The 24981-nt window shown below is 46.1% G+C and overlaps 1 pseudogene; it reads right to left on the bottom strand.

Annotated features, from left to right (window-relative positions):
• Positions 1 to 20094, bottom strand: part of LOC137537212 (uncharacterized) — a 97109-nt pseudogene extending 77015 nt beyond the window's left edge.
• Positions 20095 to 24981: the final 4887 nt, after the last annotated feature.

Raw genomic sequence — 24981 nt, 5'->3', positions numbered from 1 at the left:
CCTGATTTGATGGGTAGGTGTGCTAGGGGGTGACCGGAGGTGATTGATGGGTGTCTCAGGGTGTGAATTGAGGGGGGAATAGATGCAAGCACTGCACTGGTGGGTATCTGAGGGCGATCTGAGGGTGTGGGCTGGTCATTGGGTGCTCGCAAGGGGCAGATGAGGGTCTGATCTGATGGGTATGATGGGTAGCAGTGACAGGGGGTGATTGATGGGTGATCAGTGGGTGATTAGAGGGGAGAACAGATGTAAATAATGCATTGGGAAGGTGATCAGAGGGGGTGACGGGGTGATTGATAGGTGAAAAGTAGGTGATTACAAGGGAGAATATATGCAAGCAATGCACTGGCGAGTTAATCAGAGCGGGTCTGTGGGGCTATCTGAGGGTGTGGGCGGGTGATTGGTTGCCTGCAAGGGGCAGATTAGGGTCTGATCTGATGGGTAGCAGTGACAGGTGGTGACGGGGTGTTTGATGGGTAATTGATGGGTGATCACTTGGTGATTAGAGGGGAGAGCAGATGCAAACAATGCACTTTCGGAGATGATCTGAGGGTGGGTCTGCGGGCAATCTGAGGGTGTAGGCGGGTGATCAGGTGCCCACAAGGGGCAGGTTAGGGTCTGAGCTGATGGGTGACAGTGACGGGGTGATTGATTTGTGATTGACAGGTGATTACAGGGGAGAATAGATGTAATAGATGTATACAGTACACGGGAGGGGGGGGGGTCTGGAGAGGATCTGAAAGGGGGGGGGGTGATCAGGAGCCCCCAGGGGCAGTTTAGGGACTAATCTAAAACATAGCGCTGACAGATAGTGACAGGGAGTGATTGATGGGTGATTAGAGGAGAGAACAGATGTAAACAATGCACTTGGGAGGTGATCTGACGGCGGGTCTGCGGGTGATCGGAGGGTGTGGGTGGGTGATCAGATGCCTGCAAGGGGCAGGTTAGGGTCTGATCTGATGGGTAGCAGTGACAGGTAGTGATTGATGGGTGATTGACAGGTGATCAGTGGATGATTATAGGGGAGGATAGATGTATACAGTACACGGAGGGGGGGGGGGGGGGTCTGGGGAGGATCTGAGGGTGTGTGTGTGTGTGTGTGGGGGGGTGATCAGGAGCCCCCAGGGGGCAGTTTAGGACCTAATCTCAAAAATAGTGTTGACAGATAGTGACAGGGAGTGATTGATGGGTGATTGGGTGCAAACAGGGGTCTGGGGGGTGGGCAGGGGGGGTCTGAGGGGTGCTGTGAGCGGTCAGGGGGCAGCAGATCAGTGTGCTTGGGTGCAGACAGGGAGGGCTGCAGCCTGCCCTGGTGGTCCCTCTATCACCGGAACCACCAGGGCAGGAGGCAGTCTGTATAATACGCTTTGTATACATTACAAAGCGTAGTATACGCATCTAACGCGGCGATCGAAGGGTTAACAACCCGCCGGCGCTTCCGAACGGCCGGCGTGTTGACGTTGCGGGTGGGCGGAGCCTATTGCCCACGGATGCACGTGCATCACAGCGCGCGATCTCTGGCCCGGAAGAGTCCCAGGCCCCGATGCCAATTGCCGTTATATGGTCCTGGGCATGCCACTTTACCGCCGCCAATGTACAGTGGGCAGTCGGCAAGTGGTTAAAGGAAACACGAAGTGACATGTGACATGATGAGCTAGACATGTGTATGTACAGTGCCAAGCACACTAATAACTATGCTGTTTTCCTTTTTTTCTTTCTCTGTCTGAAAGAGTTAAATATTAGGTATGTAAGTGGCTGACTTATTCCTGACTCAGACAGGAAGTGACTACAGTGTGACCCTCACTGATAAGAAATTCTAACTATAAAACACTTTCCTAGCAGAAAATGTCTTCTGAGAGCAGGAAAGAGATAAAAAAAGGGGAATTTCTTATCAGTGAGGGTCACACTGTAGTCACTTCCTGTCTGAGTCAGGACTGAGCCAGCCACTTACATACCTGATATTTAACTCTTTCAGGCAGAGAAAGAAAAAAAAAAAAAAAAAAAAAGAACACAGCATAGTTATGTGTGCTTGGCACTGTACATACCCATGTCTATCTCATCATGTCATTTTGGGTATCCTTAAATGAATGATTGCAGCAGCAGCAGCAATCATTCATTATAAAAGTGATCAGATTAGTTCTGTGAACTTATGCTGGGAAAACACGGCTCGATTCTGAGCCATTTAGATGGCTCGATAGATAATTTCTAGACACCAGGGAACTGTATAGAGGATGGTGGGAGTCACTAGACACCAGGGAACTGTATAGAGGACAGTGGGGTACACTAGACACCAGGGAACTGTATAGAGGACGGTGGGGTACACTAGACACCAGGGAACTGTATAGAGGACGGTGGGGTACACTAGACACTAGGAAACTGTATAGAGGACGGTGGGGCACACTAGACACCAGGGAACTGTATACAGGACGGTGGGGTACACTAGACACCAGGAAACTGTATAAGGGAGGGAGGACCACTAGACACCAGGGAACTGTATAAGGGAGGGAGGACCACTAGACACCAGGGAACTGTATAAGGGAGGGAGGACCACTAGACACCAGGGAACTGTATAGGGGAGGGAGGAGAGCCACTAGACACTAGGGAACTGTATAGGGGAGGGAGGACTACTAGACACCAGGGAACTGTATAGGGGAGGGAGGACTACTAGACACCAGGGAACTGTATGGGGAGGGAGGACCACTAGACACCAGGGAACTGTATAGGGGAGGGAGGAGAGCCACTAGACACTAGGGAACTGTATAGGGGAGGGAGGACCACTAGACACCAGGGAACTGTATAGGGGAGGGAGCACTGCCATTAGGCACCAGGGAACTCTATAAGGGAGGGAGGTGGCCACTAGACATTGAGAGTGGCCCGCTACTAGGTCCCAGTGTTCGATTTCGGCCCACCTTGTATTTGAGTTTGACACCCCTGATCTACATCCAGGAACTTATAGCAGTTTAGCTAAGATAGATCTGGTGACCTTTAGAGTGAGAATAGATATGGCGGAGGATTCCAGATCAGATCTGCAAAATATCTGCTGGTATAACGTTAATCAGCATGTCAAGAGAATGTGTTTATGGAACAATTCAGGGAAATGGCTACTGACACAAAGCGGCTGAGCAACAGATTAAATTACGCCAATTACCCCAGATAATCACAATATCAAATTCTGGAGACTCTGCAAATAAGAAATGATTTGCATAAAGACATTCCAGGCAATCATTACAGGATATTCATTTGAATCAGTGGGAAATCCCAGAGAGGATGCCATCTTGAAAATGTTAGTGTAGACAAAGATGGTTTAAGGCCTAATAACACCGGCAGCCCTTCCAGAAGCCACACCTCCTCACATGTTCTTCTAGAAGCCACACCTCCTCACATGTGCTTCCGGAAGCCACACCTCCTCACATGTGCACCCAGAAGCCACATCATGACACGTGCTTCCAGAAGCCACACCTCCTCACATGTGCTTCCAGAAGCCACACCTCCTCACATGTGCTTCAAGAAGCCCCACCTCCTCACATGCATGTGCTTCCAGAAGCCACACCTTCTCACATGTGCTTCCAGAAGCCACACCTCCTCACATGTGCTTCCAGAAGCCACACCTCCTCACATGTGCTTCCAGAAGCCACACCTCCTCACATGTGCTTCCAGAAGCCACACCTTCTCACATGTGCTTCCAGAAGCCACACCTTCTCACATGTGCTTCCAGAAGCCACATCCTGACACGTGCTTCAAGAAGCCACACCTCCTCACATGTGTTTCCAGAAGGCAAAACTTTTCACATGTGCTTCTAGAAGCCACACCTCCTCACATGTGCTTCCAGAAGCCACACCTCCTCACATGTGCTTCCAGAAGCCACACCTCCTCACATGTGCTTCCAGAAGCCACACCTCCTCACATGTGCTTCCAGAAGCCACACCTCCTCACATGTGCTTCCAGAAGCCACACCTCCTCACATGTGCTTCCAGAAGCCACACCTCCTCACATGTGCTTCCAGAAGCCACACCTCCTCACATGTGCTTCCAGAAGCCACACCTCCTCACATATTTTTGAAGCAAAGACTAAAGCAGAGAGAGAAGACCGATAATATACATACATTTTTGGTGATTTACAGCATTAAGTCTTTGTTAAATATCATTTTTTCTGTCTTTTTAATTGTAATAATTATTGTCATTTTTTAGTATCAAATTTCATTGATACAATTTATCGGCAGTAATTTCATGGATACATATGATAGCATGAATACAATAATTCATTATTATTTTTTAAAAATATATTTACCTAGCATGCGTATTCAAGTAGATGACTTGTACTGTTTAAACCATTTTTTATTTTATTTCACAATGTACAGATTATTATGACTTTCAAATCTACTAAAGGAGAATCATGTTTGTCTGGCTATAAAGGGCTAATCAGATGGAATGTATTTATTTAGGAAAATTACCTGGAACTGGTGTAGACATCTTGACAGTTCGCTCTCTTTCTCTCTCTCTCTCTCTCTCTCTCTCTCTAATAAATATATATAAAATATATATATATATATATATATATATATATATATATATATATATATATATATATATATATATATATATATATATATATATATATATATATATATATATATATATATACATACATACACATACATACATACATACACATTTTATCTATAATTTGCAGTTATAGAGGGAGGAGACCCCACTCTGCCCAACAGGCTGGTCCTTTGTTGAGTTACTGATCACCCAGAAGGCAATTAGCGCTCAGGTTTCTGGCAGCATGAGAGTTCCTAGTATTCTGTGTAAATATGCTGACTTGTGCAAGAAATAAAAGAAACTTCCCCACTTCCAGTCTCCGCCCCCTGGAGGATCAGAAACGTTCACCGACATCACGCCGCATGGACCCGTCTCTTTCGCTGTTCACACCGATCTCACGTCCTGCTGTCAGTATGACGCAGAGATCCGTGAGCCAGTCAGGAGCTGATTTCATTGTGACCCTGTGAGCCAATCACAGCCAATCACAGTGTCAGGAGCCAATAAAATGGGCTGCGGTGGCAGGAGAGGGGCGGGGCACGTGGAAGGGTAATTAAATCTACACCCGGCACAGATAACGGGTCCCACATATGGCGCAGATTTCTGGTCCGGTTTAAGAAATGAACTCTTATGACCAAAACCAGCACTCAACACAAATGTCTGACAAGCAGCGATTCACACAAAAATATTTCCCTCACTCAACACAGGAATAGGGCTTCTCTCCAGTGTGAAATCTCTCATGTCTAACAAGAACTGATTTATCAGTAAAACATTTCCCACACTCAGCACATGAATAGGGCTTCTCACCAGTGTGAGATCTCTCATGTCTGACAAGAACTGATTTCTGTGCAAAACATTTCCCACACTCAGCACATGAATAGGGCTTCTCACCAGTGTGAGTTCTCTCATGTCTCACAAGAACTGATTTCTGTGCAAAACATTTCCCACACTCAGCACATGAATAGGGCTTCTCACCAGTGTGAGATCTCTCATGTCTAATAAGAACTGATTTATGAGCAAAACATTTCCCACACTCAGCACAGGAATAAGTATTTTCTCCATTGTGAGTTCTCTTATGTATGACAAGATATGATTTCTGTGGAAAACATTTCCCACACTCAGCACATGAATAGGGCTTCTCACCAGTGTGAGATTTTTCATGTATGACGAGATTTGATTTTTGTGGAAAACATTTCCCACACTCAGCACATGAATAGGGCTTCTCACCAGTGTGAGTTCTCTCATGTACAACAAGCTCTGATTTCTGTACAAAACATTTCCCACACTCCGCACATGAATAACGCTTCTCACCAGTGTGGGATCTCTCATGTCTAACAAGAACTGATTTATGAGCAAAACATTTCCCACACTCAGCACAGGAATAGGGCTTTTCTCCATTGTGAGTTCTCTTATGTATGACAAGATATGATTTCTGTGAAAAACATTTCCCACACTCAGCACATGAATAGGGCTTCTCACCAGTGTGAGATTTTTCATGTATGACGAGATTTGATTTTTGTGTAAAACATTTCCCACACTCAGCACATGGATAGGGCTTCTCACCAGTGTGAGATTTTTCATGTATGACGAGATTTGATTTCCGTGCAAAACATTTCCCACACTCAGCACACGAATAGGGCCTCTCACCAGTGTGAGATTTTTCATGCATAACAAGATTTGATTTACGTGCAAAACATTTCCCACACTCAGCACATGAATAGGGCTTCTCACCAGTGTGAGATTTTTCATGTATGACGAGATTTGATTTTTGTGGAAAACATTTCCCACACTCAGCACATGAATAGGGCTTCTCACCAGTGTGAGTTCTCTCATGTACAACAAGCTCTGATTTCTGTACAAAACATTTCCCACACTCGGCACATGAATAGCGCTTCTCACCAGTGTGAGATCTTTCATGCATAACAAGATTTGATTTACGTGCAAAACATTTCCCACACTCAACACATGAATATGGCTTTTCTCCAGTGTGAGATCTCTCATGTCTTACAAGATATGATTTCTGTGAAAAACATTTCCTACACTCAGCACATGAATAGGGCTTATCGCCAGTGTGAGTTCTCTCAAGTACAACAACCTCTGATTTAGTTACAAAACATTTCCCACACTCAGCACATGAGTTTGGCTTCTCACCAGTGTGGGATCTTTTATGTACAGCAAACGGTGATTTACATACAAAATATTTCCCACACTCAGCACATGAATAGGGCTTCTCACCAGTGTGAGATCTCTCATGTCTGACAAGATTTGATTTATAAACAAAACCTTTCCCACACGTGGAACATGAATAAGATCCTCCAGCAGGGGGAGAGCTGTGCTGGGTATGAGGCCCCTCAGGGTTAGACAGGTGAGGGGAGTCTGTGGGATTATTTGGGGTAACCAGGACATCTGCAGGAGACTCTTGTCCAGTGACATCATCATCCGTTGTACAGTCTGTGGATACAGAGAGACGAGTCTCTGAGAGGTTCCTGATGCCGGGACTCCGTCCTGCAAATACAGAAACATCACTTCCTGTTAGAGAATTCTGAGGGGAGGAACAATTATCATTAGGGAGGGTCAGTGAGCTGCTGATAATTCCAAAATGATGCAAATTAGAAATTGACCAAATGCAGCAGCTGCATAACTTTGCATATAATTAGCATACAATCAGAGATATTGGCATGTCACTGACCATCACTAGTTATCAGCCCGACACAGAACTGCAGAAGGTTGTGCCCATTACAGGCGGCCAATCACATGACTATATGTGATTATCTGCATACAATTGACAAATGTGATTATCTGCATACAATTTGTATGTTATTTACATCTCATTGCCCCTCCCTACAGCTAAAGCATTGGCCATACATGAAAAACCAGTTAATTGTAGAACTTTATAAGACACTGGAAGGAATGATTTAAGGTACCCATACATTACGTGATTTTGGCGGCCGATCAACCAATAGACAGATCTCTCTCTGATCAAATCTGATTGGAGAGAGGTCTTTTGGCCCATACACTGCAGGCCGATTCCTGATCAATTTCAGCATGAAATCATTTGGAAATTAGCCTTACGACGTTGCCTTACCTCTCCCGGCCGCAGTCTAGTCCTATGTACATGTAACCCCCAGTGCCCCATGCAGTTATACTTTACCTGCACCGGCCTCTGTCCCCCTAATGTACATGTACCCCCCAGTGCCCCATGCAGTTATACTTTACCTGCCCCGGCCTCTGTCCCCCTAATGCACATGTACCCCAGTGCCCCATGCAATTATACTTTACCTGCCCGGGCCACTGTCCCCCTAATGTACATGTACCCCCCAGCGCCCCATGCAGTTATACTTTACCTGCCCCGGCCTCTGTCCCCCTAATGTACATGTACCCCCAGTGCCCCATGCAGTTATACTTTACCTGCCCCGGCCACTGTCCCCCCTAATGTACATATACCCCCAGTGCCCCATGCAGTTATACTTTACCTGCCGCCGATGTCTCCACTTTTCCCCCAGAGTCGTGCCCTATGTGGTTGCTCATGCATTGCCTTACAGCAGGTGGGGCACATGAGTGACATCACACACGCCTCATGTGCAATAACACCATGTGCTGACAACCACATGGGGAGGATGGCGGAAAATAAAGTAAAACAGCACAGGGCAATAGGGGGTACATGGAAGTTGGGGGGGGGGGGAGGAGGGGACATCAGCCATTTACTATTACAGCATGCCGTTCCCACCACGCTACCAACTGATCATGTCGGTCTGACATCTTGCAGCATGTCCAATCCATCAGGCATATGTTTGGCCGCACCAAATTTCATCTGATTCAATAATTATTGAATGTGATAGTCTGCCAAATGGGTAGCTGTATGGCCACCTTAAAGAGAACCCGAGGTGGGATTTAATAAAGTTAGTATTGCACAGAGGCTGGTTGTGCACACTATCACCAGCCTCTGTTGCCCTATATTGGAGGGAAGGGACGCAGGTGGGAAGCGGTGATCTAGAAGAGACGAGGGAGCAGCGGTGACAGACATTCACAGGTAAACAGCCTGCTGGCGACACGCTATGTATCGCTAGCACAGCGGTGTTTATTACAGGGGACAACAGAGCGCAGGGGGGGGGGGGCTGGGGGAGGGCTGTACAGTAACAGGCTGGTGATAGTATGCACAAGCAGCCTCTGTGCCCTACTAACATTATTAAATCCCACCTCGGGTTCTCTTTAACCTTTGTGACAACAAACCTATATGTCACTTACACATCCTTATTTCCGCTGTATCCTCGTGTCACTCATATGCCCTTTGTAATGTCCCTTTATGTCTCTCTTGTCCCCAATTGTCAGCAAGCAATGGGCAGCGGTCACAGGCTGCAAGTGAAGTGAAGGCTCCAGAGATATGCCCAGCCCCTTGGGGCTAAATGCACACATTGAATACAAATCAAATGCAAATTATGTGTGAACACTAATCTAAATTCTAAAATTTGAATGAAAGCTGACACCCCTGGAGGCACAATTCACAAATCTGATTTCTATATAATACACATGCTTGATCCTTTCAGAAGTATATTAAAATATAACTTTTATTAATTTGATATAAAACCACTTATCATAATTTTGTTGCTGTGAAAGCTCCAGAGATATGCCCAGCCCCTTGAGGCTACTTGGATCATTTTCACTGTTTGAACATGCTTCACTATTTGATATGCTTCACTGTTAGACTAGTGGTTAGGTTCTCTCCTTTGGGGGCCCGTCACCGCCGTAGGAGAGTCTAGTAGGGATAATTTGTGCACAACTTATGCTGAAGTTAACGCCCTCCTTCCACTGTACCTGTTTTGAATGCAAGGTGTGTAATCTGCCCGTTATTCGAGCTCTGCATACTTGTGCAGGTAGTCAATTCAGATGCAACGTCTGTTTGGAAGCGCTGCCATTACCTTCTGTTGTCCCCAATTGTGCAAATAAAGATATTGTGATTTAATGCTTTAATAGCTCTCTGCAGGGCCATACAAGTCAGCACACAAATGAATCTTGTCCACTTTTCTTGACACCAACAGAGCTTTCTGTTGGTGGCATTTGATTGCTGCTGCTTTTTTTTTTTTTTTAATTAAATTTGTCTTTTTTAAATAAAAACAAAACAAAACATTTTATTTAAAATTATGATTCCCACCTCCCCCCCTCCCCCCCCGACGTCCAATCATCTTGATCACCTCTCATAGGCATGTGAGGGATCTGTTTCTATGATTCTCCTGGGGACAGCTCAGTGACAGAGCTGTCCCCCGTACAGCGCTGCAGTAAATTGCAGTGGTGTACATGTCAATAGTATTTTTCTATTTGTAACAGCCTGCTAGCAGTGATCGTGGGCTAACAGGCTGATCGCTGAGGCTGGCTCTCTCCCCCCGCAGGGAACAGGCGCAGAGCGAGCGGTCGTTCCCTGCTAATCTTGCGCATCGTCAGAGGACGCAATCCTGGGTTAGGTGGTCCCAGGAAAGCCACTCTGCAGCCGCAATTCTGGGTTAGGTGGTGCAGGGTGGTTAAAATACATATTAACATGATATATGAATGTCAGTTTGCATAATAGTTCAACTGGACGTGAAATGCAGCAATTACCCCCACAAATGACATTCAGCAATCACCCCACATATGCAGAGCAACTACTCATTTTAAATGTAGCAAGCACCCCGCATTTTAAAATGCAGCATATTGAAATGCAGCAACCCGCATATTTAAAACACTTCAATCACCTCACACTTCAAACGCAGCAATTACCCCACATATGAACAACAGCAATTATACCCACAAATTAAATGCAGCAATTACCCCACATTTTAAATGCCGCAATCACCCTCATATGAATAACCACAATTATTCTCACAAAGAAAATGCAGCAATAATCCTGTATTTGAAATGCAGCAATCACCCTACATATGCATAACAGTAACCCCCTCCACATTTGAAATGCAGCAGGCGCCCCACGTATTCATAGCAGCAACTACACTCACATTTGAAATGCAGCAATCGCCCCGCATTTGAAATAGAGCAATTACCCCATATTTGAAATGCATCAATCATCTTTAATGAAGTAGTCGACCAGCAGTGAAGATTTTCAATTTTCTGTTTCATTCACAAAAACAGTGAATATACAGCCATTACCCGGTGTAGGTATCAGGTGTAAGTATAGCTGTGAGCATCTGAGAGCTACTTATACCTGAGAGCTATACTTACACCTGATACCTACACCCAGGGCAGTTTCTAGGCTAAATTTCACCCAGGGCGAGGGTGTAAAAATCGCCCCCCTTCCCCCCCCACTGTGGAGCCAGGTATAGGTGACCACAGTATAGGTTAGCTACGTAGGTGCCACCAGTATGTGTTAATTAGCTAGGTGCCTGCAGTATAGGTTCGATAGGTAGATGCCCCCAGTATAGGTTAGATAGGTAGGTGTCTGCTGCATAGGTTAGGTAGGTAAGTGACTGCAGTATAGGTTAGATAGGTAGGTGACTGCAGTATAAGTTAGATAGGTAGGTGACTGCAGTATAGTTTAGGTAGGTAAGTGACTGCAGTATAGGTTAGATAGGTAGGTGACTGCAGTATAGGTTAGGTAGGTAAGTGACTGCTGTATAGGTTAGATAGGTAGGTGCCAGTATAGGTTACATAGGTAGGTGACTGCAGTATAGGTTAGGTAGGTAAGTGACTGCTGTACAGGTTAGATAGGTAGGTGACTGCAGTACAGCTTAGATAGGTAGGTGCCTGCTGTATTGGTTAGGTAGGTAGGTGCCTGCAGTATAGGTTAGGTAGGTAAGTGATTGCTGTATAGGTTAGGTAGGTAAGTGACTGCTGTATAGGTTAGGTAGGTAAGTGACTGCAGTATAGCTTATTAGGAAGGTGACTGTAGTATAGCTTAGATAGGTAGGTGCCAGTATAGGTTAGATAGGTAGGTGCCTGCAGTATAGATTAGGTAGATAGGTGCAGCAGTATACATTAGGTAGGTAGGTAGGTGCTGCAGTATAGGTTAGGTAGGTAGGTAGGTGCTGCAGTATAGATTAGGTAGGTAGGTAGGTAGGTAGGTGCTGCAGTATAGGTTCGGTAGGTAGGTGCTGCAGTATAGGTTAGGTAGGTAGGTGCTGCAGTATAGGTTAGGTAGGTAGGTGCTGCAGTATAGGTTAGGTAAGTGCTGCAGTATAGGTTAGGTAGGTAGGTACTGCAGTATAGATTAGGTAGGTAGGTAGGTGCTGCAGTATAGATTAGATAGGTAGGTGCCTGCAGTATAGGTTAGGTAGGTAGGTGCTGCAGTATAGGTTAGGTAAGTGCTGCAGTATAGGTTAGGTAGGTAGGTAGGTACTGCAGTATAGATTAGGTAGGTAGGTAGGTGCTGCAGTATAGATTAGATAGGTAGGTGCTGCAGTATAGGTAGGTAGGTGCTGCAGTATAGATTAGGTAAATAGGTAGGTGCTGCAGTATAGGGTAGGTAGGTGCTGCAGTATAGGGTAGGTAGGTGCTGCAGTATAGATTAGGTAGGTAGGTGCTGCAGTATAGATTAGGTAGGTAGGTAGGTGCTGCAGTGTAGATTATGTAGGTAGGTAGGTAGGTGCTGCAGTATAGGTTAGGTAGGTAGGTGCTGCAGTATAGATTAGATAGGTAGGTGCTGCAGTATAGATTAGGTAGGTAGGTAGGTAGGTGCTGCAGTATAGGGTAGGCAGGTGCTGCAGTATAGAGTAGGTAAGTAGGTGCTGCAGTATAGATTAGGTAGGTAGGTGCTGCAGTATAGATTAGGTAGGTAGGTAGGTAGGTAGGTAGGTAGGTAGGTAGCTGCTGCAGTATAGATTATGTAGGTAGGTAGGTGCTGCAGCATGGTGGGAGCAGGCATAGTAATAACTCACCTTTCTTCAGCCTAATAGCCGATCTCACGCTGCTTCAATGTATTTCATTTCCCGGCATCTGTCTCAGTAACAGCAACCCCTGTGTTGACATGCGGAATATCATCACAGGGGGCGCTGTTACTGAGACAGATGCCAGGAAAGGAAGTACATTGTAGCAGCGTGGGATCGGCTGAACGAAGGTGAGTTATTATTATACCCGCTCCCACCACCTCTGCGCCCAGCTCCTGCCGCAACAATCCAGCGCCCCGGGTGATTGTATGTATCGCACGGCGATAGAAACGGGGCTGCCTACACCAGTTGCTGGGCGAGCTATATGGAGGGGTTAGTAGCTGCAGTTGGATGGGAGGAGATTAGGTAGCAGCAGCTAGCTGGATTGCAAGTAGAGAGAGTAGGTAGCTGCATCAAGCAGAAGGGGGTAGGTAGCTGCAGGTGGTAGGGAGGGTAGGTAGCTGCAGGTGGTATGCAGGGTAATGACTCCAAACACACCTCCAGGCTGTGTAAGGGCTATTTGACCAGGAAGAAGAGTGATGGGGTGCTGCGCCAGATGACCTGGCCTCCACAGTCACCAGACCTGAACCTAATCGAGATGGTTTGGGGTGAGCTGGACCGCAGAGTGAAGGCGAAAGGGCCAACAAGTGCTAAGCATCTCTGGGAACTCCTTCAAGACCATTTCAGGTGACTACCTCTTGAAGCTCATCAGGAGAATTCCAAGAGTGTGCAAAGCAGTAATCAAAGCAAAAGGTGGCTACTTTGAAGAACCTAGAATTACATATTTTCAGTTGTTTCACACTGTTTGGTTATGTATTATACTTCCACATGTGTTAATTCATAGTTTGGATGCCTTCAGTGTGAATCTACAATGCTAAGTCATGAAAATAAAGAAAACTCTTTGAATGAGAAGGTGTGTCCAAACTTTTGGTCTGAACTGTACCATGCCACATCATCCCCTCCCGCCAAATTCACCGCAAATCACCATCAAGCGGACTTCCGTGTGGGCGTGGCCACGCCACTGGTGTCACTATGCCATGCGTAAACTTGGTATTCTTTTTTGGACATTGTGGTTTATGGATATTCATTGACTTCTATATGGATGGCTTTTTCTTTGTATATATTTCACGCTCAGTATTTTAATTTTCATTTAATGAAATGAAAGATACTTTTAACGTTAGTCCTCCTTAGGTTGCAATACGTGTTATTGTAGGGAGTTTGCCCGCTTATCCGAATACTGGTATTACAGTGCGACTCTTCCCTGGTCTCCTTCACATCATGTGTACAGTAATGTACAGTGACCATTATCAGCTTATTACAGGCCTGTAATACTAAGTCACCCCCTACTGTGACCAATCTGTGTACAGTAATGTACAGTGACCATTATCAGCTTATTACAGGCCGGTAACACTAAGTCACCCCCTACTGTGACCAATCTGTGCACAGTAATGTACAGTTACCATTATCAGCTTATTACAGGCTGGTAACACTAAATCACCCCTACTGTGACCAATCTGTGTACAGTAATGTACAGTGACCATTATCAGCTTATTACAGGCCGGTAACACTAAGTCACCCCCTACTGTGCCCAATCTGTATACAGTAATGTACAGTGACCATTATCAGCTTATTACAGGCCGGTAACACTAAGTCACCCCCTACTGTGGCCAATTTGTGTACAGTAATGTGCAGTGTCCATTATCAGCTTATTACAGGCCAGTTACACTAAGTCACCCCTACTGTGACCACTCTGTGTACAGTAATGTGCAGTGTCCATTATCAGCTTATTACAGGCCAGTAAAGGTGCCCATACACTTACTCGATTCCCAGCCGATAGACTGTGATCGAATCTGCTGTCAAATCGATACGCAAACGCTGACCAATCGACCAACTTCCGTCCGAAATCAAACGATCCTGTCGATCTGTCCGCGCTGAAAATTTTGTTCGATCGCCGGCGTGTCGGGAGTGCATAGATAGTGGCGTTCGAATGTCCGACGACCGACGCTAGCGGCAATACATTACCTGTTCCGCTGGCGTGTGTCCCCGCTGTCCCTTCTCCACGCTGAGCTCTGGCTGGCTTCACCTATGTCCTCTCAGGGGAAGTTTAAACAGTAGAGCGCCCTCTACTATTTAAACTTCCCCCGACAGGAAGTAAAGTGAAGCTGGAGCCCAGAGCGGAGAAGAGACAAGAAGACTGGGGGACCCGCGCCGGCGGGATCATGTAATGTATGCAGGGGACAGCGGCAGCGACAACTCCACAGATTGTGAATCGATTTGATAGTGAAATCGATTCAAAATCTGTTTGCAGTGTAGGCAGCCAATAGATCCCTCTGTAATCAGATTAGATCACAGAAGGATCTCTCTGCTGGTCGATCTGGTGGCAATCGACCAGTGCATGGCTGCCTTAACACTAAGTCACCCCTACTGTGACCAATCTGTGTACAGTAATGTACAGTGACCATTATCAGCTTATTACAGGCTGGTAACACTAAGTCATTATCCACATTGTATTTCTGCTGTGAAATGTAGCAGAAGGTTTCTTACTCCTTTACCACCTTCCCCTCTCCACAGAACAGAACAGGGAACTCCAGTCGGGGTGTCTGTACTGTTATTGCTAGTAAGCGGTCACCAAATACAATCAAGAATGACAGTTTAAGATGACAAAATATTAACAAGTACATAGCAAACCCCTAATATGGCCAGTCTGTGAGCAGAGATATAATCACACCAGCAATATACATACGCATTTATTCTATATTTACTGCCGATTACTCACCTGTTCTACCCTCAGTAACATTGTCCTCCTCTTTACTGGTCCTCATCATGTCACCCTCCTCCATAGACTGCTGATCACTCCTCACATACGTCTCTTCTTCTTCCTCTTTACATGTCCTCATCATGTCACCCTCCTCCATAGACTGCTGATCACTCCTCACATACGTCTCTTCTTCTTCCTCTTTACATGTCCTCATCATGTCACCCTCCTCCATAGACTGCTGATCACTCCTCACATATGTCTCTTCTTCTTCCTCTTTACATGTCCTCATCATGTCACCTTCCTCCATAGACTGCTGATCACTCCTCACATACGTCTCTTCTTCTTCCTCTTTACATGTCCTCATCATGTCACCTTCCTCCATAGACTGCTGATCACTCCTCACATACGTCTCTTCTTCTTCCTCTTTACATGTCCTCATCATGTCACCCTCCTCCAAAGACTGCTGATCACTCCTCACATATGTCTCTTCTTCCTCTTTAAACACGGCACTTACATGAATCAGTTCTCCACCCTAATGACACAAAATGAGAGGTAATATCTAAATTGTGAACACTGATAACAGCATATGCAAAAGGAAAAGTGAAATACAGTTTGGAATCACTGATGACCCTCAGCCCACCTACCTGATATTGGTGGGGAATGGTGCGATCATCTTGTGGAGAATCCCAGGAATAAAGAGGACCTGTGTATCTGTCTGGAGGGTTTCTGCTACCGGATACATCTGTCAGAAAAACACACACTGACTGAATACATTGTCTCTATGTGTTTATAAGATGATGGGGGGATCTAGGTGGACCCCATACTGCTTTCTCCTTTGTACAAAATGAAAATCTCCTCTTACCCGGTGATGTGAGGGGCGGCTGATTCTCCATCATGGTGTCCTTGTAGAGGTCCTTGTGTCCTTCTATATACTGCCACTCCTGCATGGAGAAACAGATGGTGACATCCTGACATCTCATAGGAACCTGACACATACAATAATACAGTCACCACCCAGACACACCCCTTGCTGTTACTGGATAATAACCCATAATTCCAAGCACCGCTCACCTCTCCTGTCAGCAGCTCTATCATCTTTCTGGTGATTTCCAGAATCTTCTGCTTGTTGTGTCCCTCAGATATCAGGGAGTGAGGTGGGGGCACCGTGATGGTCACATGATCACCAGACTTCACTGGAGGAAGACTCTGTATGGAAAGACCAACAATAATGTCACATGATCTCCCAGAATCCCCTTCATCTCTCTAGTCAGGTGTGTTTTATTATTAGCGATAAGAGTGATGTCATGTGATATTCCAGAATCCTCTTCCTCATCTCCTGATAACATCAAATAAGGGTGCCAGAAAAAGAAGGGCGCGGAGTACAGCCAAAATTTGAAACTATTGTCTATAACAATTTTTTCTATCATTTCTTTATCTGAGATAGAATAATAAATATGTTAAAATAACGCTATTAAAAAGGGAGCGGGATGAGGCTGAAATTGCAAAACATCGTCTATAATAACGAAAACTAAAAAATGTTTACAGTCCTAAGGAGGATAGTAAAACACTGGTAAATATTACCAATATTTTACTACAAATAAACCCAACCCTACTCTCACACAGATCCCTCCCTCTACCGATGCCTAACCCTAAGACCTTCCCCCCCCCCCCAGTGGTGCCTAAAACTAAGACCTCCCCGGTGGTGCCGAACCCTAACACGCCCCCCAGGTTATGCCTAACCCCAAGACCCCTCCCCCAGTGCTGCCTAACCTCAAGACCCCCCCCCCCCCCCCCCAGTGCTGCCTAACCCTAAGACTCCCCTGGTGGTGCATATTCCTAACCACCTTCCCTGGTGGTGCCTAACCCTAAGACCACCTTTTCACGCTGCAAATGATGTAAATACAAAAAGCAATACAATTTTAAGACACACAAAAAAAATTATTAAAAAAAAATAAATTTACATTTATTAAAATGAAAAATGTTGCTTGGACAGGCCCGATGCCCTCTATTCATCCGGTGCCTACATTTCTGCTTTTGGCTCCCAATAGCCAATATTTTGCATTAGTGCCTTTGGGGCGCCCAAACAGTCCATTAGTCGAAGGAACCTAAATTTCTTAATTCCCCTCCTCACCTCTCCCATCAGGTATGCATTTTATTAATAGAGATAAGAGTGATGTCATGTGACCCCCCAGAATCCTCCTCACCTCTCTAGTCAGCAGACAGATGATCTCTAGGGTGAGGTTGAATATCCTCTCGGTCATGTGACTCTGGTCCTTCTCCATCCTCAGTGATGTGGTCATGTGATCTGCACAGGATGCTGCTGCCTTTTGATATATAAAAAGGAAAGGATAATCTAGGTTATACTGGCAGTGGTGAAACTAGCGATACAGGATCCCCCTCCCCCCAGCACTCCCCATTGCTGTCACTTGTGGGTGGTGGGGCCATGCAGAGTATTGCAGGAAAGCATAATAAGCTGGTTTATAGCTACCTGTGCACTATACTCACAGCGTGCTGCAGTCCTGTCCTCCCTCTGCCTCCTCTCCAGCTGGCCTTCTCTCCTCACATCCCCCTCCCACTGTTACCAATCCTGTGATGTTACAGCAGTGCTGGTAGTGGTAGATGGATGAGGATATGAGGAGAGGCAGAGACTGAGGCTAATGGGAGCAGAGGACTGGGGCACACTGTGACAGCTAGCTATAAACCAATGTAATCCTTCCTTATACTACTCTGCATGGAGGTGGGGGAAGGGAGCAATACTGCAGTGTGGGCATGGCTATACTGGGGGAGAAATGGCATTACATACTGGAGGATAATGGCAATGCTGGGGGACACAGGGGGGACATGGCTATACTGGGGGAGAAATGACATTACTGGGGTGGGGGACATTACATACTGGAGGATAATGGCAATGCTGGGGACACAGGGGGACATGGCTATACTGGGGGAGAAATTGCATTACTGAGGTGGGGGACATTACATACTGGAGGAAAATGGCAATGCTGGGGACACAGGGTGGACATGGCTATACTGGGGGAGAAATGGCATTACTGGGATGGGGGACATTACATACTGGAGGATAATGGCAATGCTGGGGGACACAGAGAGGACATGGCTATACTGGGGGAGAAATGGCATTACTGGGGTGGGGGACATTACATACTAGAGGATAATGGCGATGCTGGGGGACACAGGGAGGACATGGCTATACTGGGGGAGAAATGGCATTACTGGGATGGGGGACATTACATACTGGAGGATAATGGCAATGCTGGGGGACACAGAGAGGACATGGCTATACTGGGGGAGAAAAGGCATTACTGGGGCAGGGGACATTACATACTAGAGGATAATGGCAATGCTGGGGGACACAGGGGGGACATGGCTATACTGGGGGAGAAATGACATTACTGGGGTGGGGGACATTACATACTGGAGGATAATGGCAATGCTGGGGGACACAGGGGGGACATGGCTATACTGGGGGAGAAATGACATTACTGGGGTAGGGGACACTATATACTGGAGGATAATGGCAATGCTGGGGGACACAGGGGTGACATGGCTATACTGGGAAAGAAATGACATTACTGGGATGGGGGACATTACATACTGGAGGATAATGGCAATGCTGGGGACACGGGGAGACATGGCTATACTGGGGGATAAATGACATTACTGGGGTGGGGGACATTACATACTGGAGGATAATGGCAATGCTGGGGGACACAGGGAGGACATGGCTATACTGGAGGAGAAATGGCATTACTGGGGTGGGGGACCTTACATAGTGGAGGATAATGGCAATGCTGGGGGACACAGGGAGGACATGGCTATACTGGGGGATAAATGACATTACTGGGGTGGGGGACATTACATACTGGAGGATAATGGCAATGCTGGGGGACACAGGGGGACATGGCTATAAGATTTTTTCCCCCACTTGTTCCCACCGTTCTCCGTAACACACTTAGGAAATTTGGTGATTCTAGCATGTATGGGGGCTTTGCTATTAGAGGACACCAGAGCTGTATGAAGTAGGTGAAATGAGGGGAGCAGGCATGTACAGGGGGCTGTCCTGATAACCACCCCTCCCCCGGTCTCCACTGCCCCCCTCCTTTCATATGTAAATGCCCCCTGGCAGCCTCTTCTGGGTGGCCGGAGTCAGGCTATAGTGTGCAGGTGCTGGCCCAGCTGTGCGTCCTACAGTACGCGTCCGGGAGCGTTCTGCACATGATGTAACATCAAGAGCATGCGAAGAGGGCTTCTGGCTGTGCACTGTAAGACACATGCAGCCGGGCCAGCGCCTGCACACTAATGCCTGACTCTGGTGACCCAGAAGAGGTTGCTGGGGGGTATTTAGATAGGAAAGGAGGGGGGCAGTGGAGAATGGGGAGAGGGGTGGCCATCAAAGGGGGGGGGGGGGGGAGGAGATGGGGATTCGACACAGGCCTAGAGCCCGTTTTTAAACGGGCTTAGGTCACCTAGTAATAACAATAAATCACACACATGAAACAAGCATGCAGCTAATCCAGTGAGACTTCAGTCAGAAACATCTGATCTGCATGCTTGGTCAGGGGCTATAGATAAATGTATGAGAGGCAGAGGATCAGCAGGACAGCCAGGCAAGTTGCATTCAGGGGTGTAACTAAAGGGGGCAAGTCCTGATATCACAGGGGGCCCAGCCAACACAGTCACAGTGCAGTGTGCTGGGAGTTTGTATTTCCATGTAGGGCAAGGTCTAAGGTGCCAGAACATTTGTGCCTATAGGCTCCTGTGAGGTAGCTTTGTGCCTGCAGCCCCCATATCACTGTCACTTCAGGTGTGCTATAATGCCCATCAGGAATAAAAGGTGCTGGGGTGCGGGTGATAAATGAATCAGGCTTACCTGTAACAATGAAATCTCATGATTGGGCACCTCTGTATCTGCCATGGCTCTGTGTACAGCACACACACTCTCAGGGACTTCTGGGTAATGGCAGCCAGTGGGCGGTGGCATCATGGCATCATACATGCTATGTGAGGCTGTGGTCGCCATTTTGGAGACTGGCAATAGGAATGCATGCATGGTACTATCTGCCCTTAATATGTAGAGTCACGTAGGGTGGGCAGTTAGAGGATGTATAGGAGTTTTATACCTCTGTACACAGAGAAATATTCAGAACACAATTATGTGGTGGACATGAGGCCACAAAATACGACAGTAGCTCAAAAGTAATTATAGATCATCTTCTGGTGCCATCTAGTGGTCTGTTGTCAGAATTGCACTTGATAGAATTATGTCTGAAAAAAAATAGTTTCACTTATCTGGGGTTGGACCAGCCCCTCGCTGCTATCCTCTGCCTGCGATGTGCCAAACTGATCCTCCGTTCCCCTGCTGCAACTTAGTGTCGTTTCTGCAGACTGATCAGTCAGAGGTCCACTGTGCCTGCACGGCCCTGGCTGCACGCATCCTCGTACACATTCACGTCTGCAAGAGCGTCCTGCACAGGCACAATACACGGTTCTCTCTTACTGCGCAGGACGCTCTTGCGGACGTGAATGCGTACGAGGATTCGTGCAGCCATGGTCATGCAGGTGCGGTGGACCACCGACTGATCAGTCAGCAGAAACTAAACTAACAGGGTTTTATATGAACAATTCTCTATTTATTCTTCAATCACAACGGGCTCTATTCATAAAACTTTACCGCAAGTTTTCCGCTCAAAACAGCGGACTTTCCCGACCATTTAGCAAAGTGGGCATTTATAAAAGCTGTTCCCGCATGAAAATCTACAATCCCCCAGCAGAGCGAGAAATTTCCGCCTTCTGCAGTGTTTTTCTAGATTTATCTAGAAAAAAGTAACAAAATGGCCATTCATAAAGATTAGAGGAAGCGGTATGTGGACGGGAAATACCGCTTTCTCGGATGTAGCGAGAAGCCTGCGGATTACATACAAGTGAATGGGACAGACCTCCCAGAGAGAGCAGCGCACGGAGGGACTCTGCCGGCGGAAGTGTTTCCGCATGCCTTCCGACAGCTTACCGCCAGCCTTGAGTGGGAGATCTCCGCTCTGCGATAGCAGCTGCCAACATTTTTATGAATGCCCACCCAGAAGTCTAAAATACTGATGCGGTATTTTCCCTCCACGAGTTTTTACGGCACAAATTTTTTATGAATAGAGCCCAACATCTTCAAAGATTGCGGACTGGATGCACAAATACAATCTCAGAGTTCCAATTCACATCACAAGACTGCCTGACACGTGTTTCACGGCAAAGAGCCGCTTCCTCAGAGGCACACCGTATACAAACATCAGCTATGGACAAGAAAATCTGAAGGGACGTAATTTACTACATATAGAGAGGCACTTCTCTTCCTGGACGGCGGTTTCCATGAGAGGTAACGACGCCGATCGTGTTCTCTCTAGATGTAGTAGATTGTGGCCCTTCAGATTTTCTGGCACATAGCTGATGTTTGTATACTGTGTGCCTCTGAGGAAGCTGCTCTTGGCCAGGAAACACGTGTCAGGCAGTCTTGTGATCTGAATTGGAACTCTGAGATTGCATTTGTGCATCCGGTCCGCAATCTTTGAAGATGTTGTGATTGAAGAATAAATAGAGAACTGTTCATATAAAACCCTGTTTTTTTCTGTATGTGAACATTGCAAAATTTAGGGGTGGAACAGAACTACCTATTTTATTGTATTTCTGGTGCAGAAACTAAACTAAGCCCTGGCGGGGGAATGGAGGATTGTTCAGCACGCCACAGGCACAGGATGGCTGGGGGGAAGGGGGGGGGGGGGGGCACAGGATGTCTGGGGGGGGGGGAGGGGAGCTGGTCCAAGTTCCAGGTAAGTGAAACTCTTCATATTTTTTTTCAGTGAAGATTCACTTTAAAGTGAGCCCAAGGTGAAAATAATCTGATGAGATAAACAATATTCATAAACAATATATATATATATATATATAATATAATATAAAAGTATTTATCCTACTACTATTAAAAATGACTTTTTTTCAGCTATCCCGTGGTTTTATTTAATAAAGGACAACTGAAGCAAAAGGGATATGGAGGCTGCCATATTTATTTCCCTTTAAACAATACCAGTTGCCTGGCTGTCCTGCTGACCCTCTGCCTCTAATACGTTCAGCCATAAACCCTGAACAAGCATGCAACATATCAGTAGAGATGGTCCGAACAGTTCGCTGGCAGCGAGCAGTATTTTGCGAATATCGGCTGTTCGCATTTGCGGCAAACAGCGAACATTTGATTAGTTCCATTCGCCCCCAAACATCATCATTGAGGTAAACTTTGACCCTTTTACCTCACAGTCAGCAGACAAATGGCAGCCAATCAGCTAGCACCCCTTCCTGGACCCCCCCCCCCCCCCCCTTCCCAATCTAAAAGCAGTTGCGGTGGCCATATTGGATTCTCTGCTGGCTGCTGACTGTTAGTGAGAGCAGGGTCAGACATGCTGCAGACAGGTTGGGAAAGCATTAGCTAGGCCTGCGTTCTTGTTCCACGCTTGTTGTGAAAGTATCCCAAACAGCCCATTTGAGGGCTAGCACATCAGTCTCCTAGGGTTTTTTTTTTTTTTTTTTTGTGTGAGACACTCCACAGCCCTCTGACACCCAGAGCTGTGTGCACACTTCTGCTTGTGCCTCATTAAGTTGCAGGCATAGAACCACTCCAGTGCATTATTATGTCACTGTAATCTGATAGCACTATTGCATCTCTCTGTGTGTGACACTCCACAGCCTACTGACACCCAGAGCTGTGCACAATGTGAGTTCTGCCCTTTAGGGATTAAAATCTGACTCTGCGTCAACTCTGTAATTTTTGGTGGGACTTTTGGCATGGATCCCCCCCTCCGGCATGCCACAGTCCAACAAGTGTTAGACCTTTTGAAACAAGTTTTAAATCAGTCTTTGTAGGTTTTAAAATTCACCTACCCTTTGAAGTCTATGACGGTTCACCAGATCCGCAAACATTTTCTGGACGTTCGCGTTCACCGCCAACAGAAAATTCTATGCTCGCAACATCTCTACATATTGGGTGCGTTTGACATTATTGTCAGATCTGACAAGATTAGCTGCATGCTTGTTTCTGGTGTTATTCCAAACACTACTGCAGCTAAATAGATCAGCAGGGCTGCCAGGCAACTGGTATTATTTAAAAGGAAATAGATATGATAGCCTCCATATTCCTCTCACTTCAGTTACATTGTATTTATTCTTTTCCGGATCAAAGAGTTCACTTCCTGACTAACGTCAGGAAGTGAAAAAACGCAATCACTCTGCAAAAGCGCTTAGAAAAGCAATTTTACAAAAAAAAGCAGCGTGCAAATAATCACCGGGAATCGGAAAGAAAAAAAACAGTGTAAAAATAACGCCAAAGCGAGCGGAAAGCAATGAGAACAAGGCCTTAGTGCCACAGAGTCTAGCAAGCACAGAGCTCTGTAATGGCCGCCGCTTTATATACAGGAGGGGAGGGCAGAGCCTCCCCTCCTATGATTAGTTGCTAGGGCCTACACTGGGGGCCTCTGAATGGCCCAGGGACCTAATTTTGCCAATCACAGATTTCAGATCGTGATCACGGTCATGATCATGAACTGGATTTCTGTGACCATGGCAGATTTCTGTGATTGCCCCCCATGATCGATGTCCAATCACGGATTCGGATCACGATGTAGGATAGTGAAAAAATGCTTGTGACTCACAGCTATTCCGTGATCACGAGGTCGTTATCAGCATCACTACATACGAATGATGGATACTATTCATTTATAGAGGGACTTCCAAAGATCCAAGATGTACTGTCCCCATACACACCGGGGTAAAGGTTTGGTAGTTAATACTGGGATTTAAAGAAAGCAATATTTGGCTGTTGCCCTGCACCCCTCTATGGGATAATCCCCACTGGCCCCATTTCTTGGAGGTTTCATATTCACATTTTATTTTTTGTCACAAGTTAGCGGAAATTTATTTTTATTGTTTTTTTTCACAAAGTGTCATTTTCTGCTAACTTGTGACAAAAAATAAAATCTTCTATGAACTCACCATACTCCTAACTGAATACCTTGGGGTGTCTTCTTTCTATAATGGGGTAATTTGTGGTGTTCCTATACTGCCCTGGCATTTTAGGGGCCTTAAACCGTGAGGAGTAGTCTTGAAACCAAATGTCTCAAAATAACCTGTCAAATCCTAAAGGTACTCATTGGACTTTGGGCGCCTTAGCGTAGTTAGGGTGCAAAAAAGTGCCACACATGTGGTACCGCCGTACTCAGGAGCAGTAGTATAATGTGTTTTGGGGTGTATTTTTACACATACCCATGCTGGGTGGGAGAAATATCTCTGTAAATGGACAATTGTGTGTAAAAAAAATCAAAAGATTGTCATTTACAGAGGTATTTCTCCCACCCAGCATTGGTATGTGTAAAAATACACCCCAAAACACATTGTACTACTTCTCCTGAGTACGGCGATACCACATGTGTGGCACTTTTTTGCAGCCTAGGTGCGCTAGAGGGCCCAACATCCTATTCACAGGTCATTTTGAGGCATTTGGTTTCTAGACTACTCCTCACGGTTTAGGGCCCCTAAAATGCCAGGGCAGTATAGGAACCCCACAAGTGACCACATTTTAGAAAGAAGACACCCCAAGGTATTCCATTAGGTGTATGGTGAGCTCATAGAAGATTTTATTTTTTGTCTCAAGTTAGTGGAAAATGGGACTTTGTGAAAAAATTAATTTCTGCTAACTTTTGACAAAAAATAAAATCTTCTATGAACTCATCATACACCTAACGGAATACCTTGGGGAGTCTTCTTTCTAAAATGGGGTCACTTGTGGGGTTCCTAT

The sequence above is a fragment of the Hyperolius riggenbachi genome, chromosome 10, assembly GCF_040937935.1.
Source record: "Hyperolius riggenbachi isolate aHypRig1 chromosome 10, aHypRig1.pri, whole genome shotgun sequence".
NCBI classification, from domain to species: domain Eukaryota; kingdom Metazoa; phylum Chordata; class Amphibia; order Anura; family Hyperoliidae; genus Hyperolius; species Hyperolius riggenbachi.
This window is presented reverse-complemented; position numbering and strand designations above follow the sequence as displayed.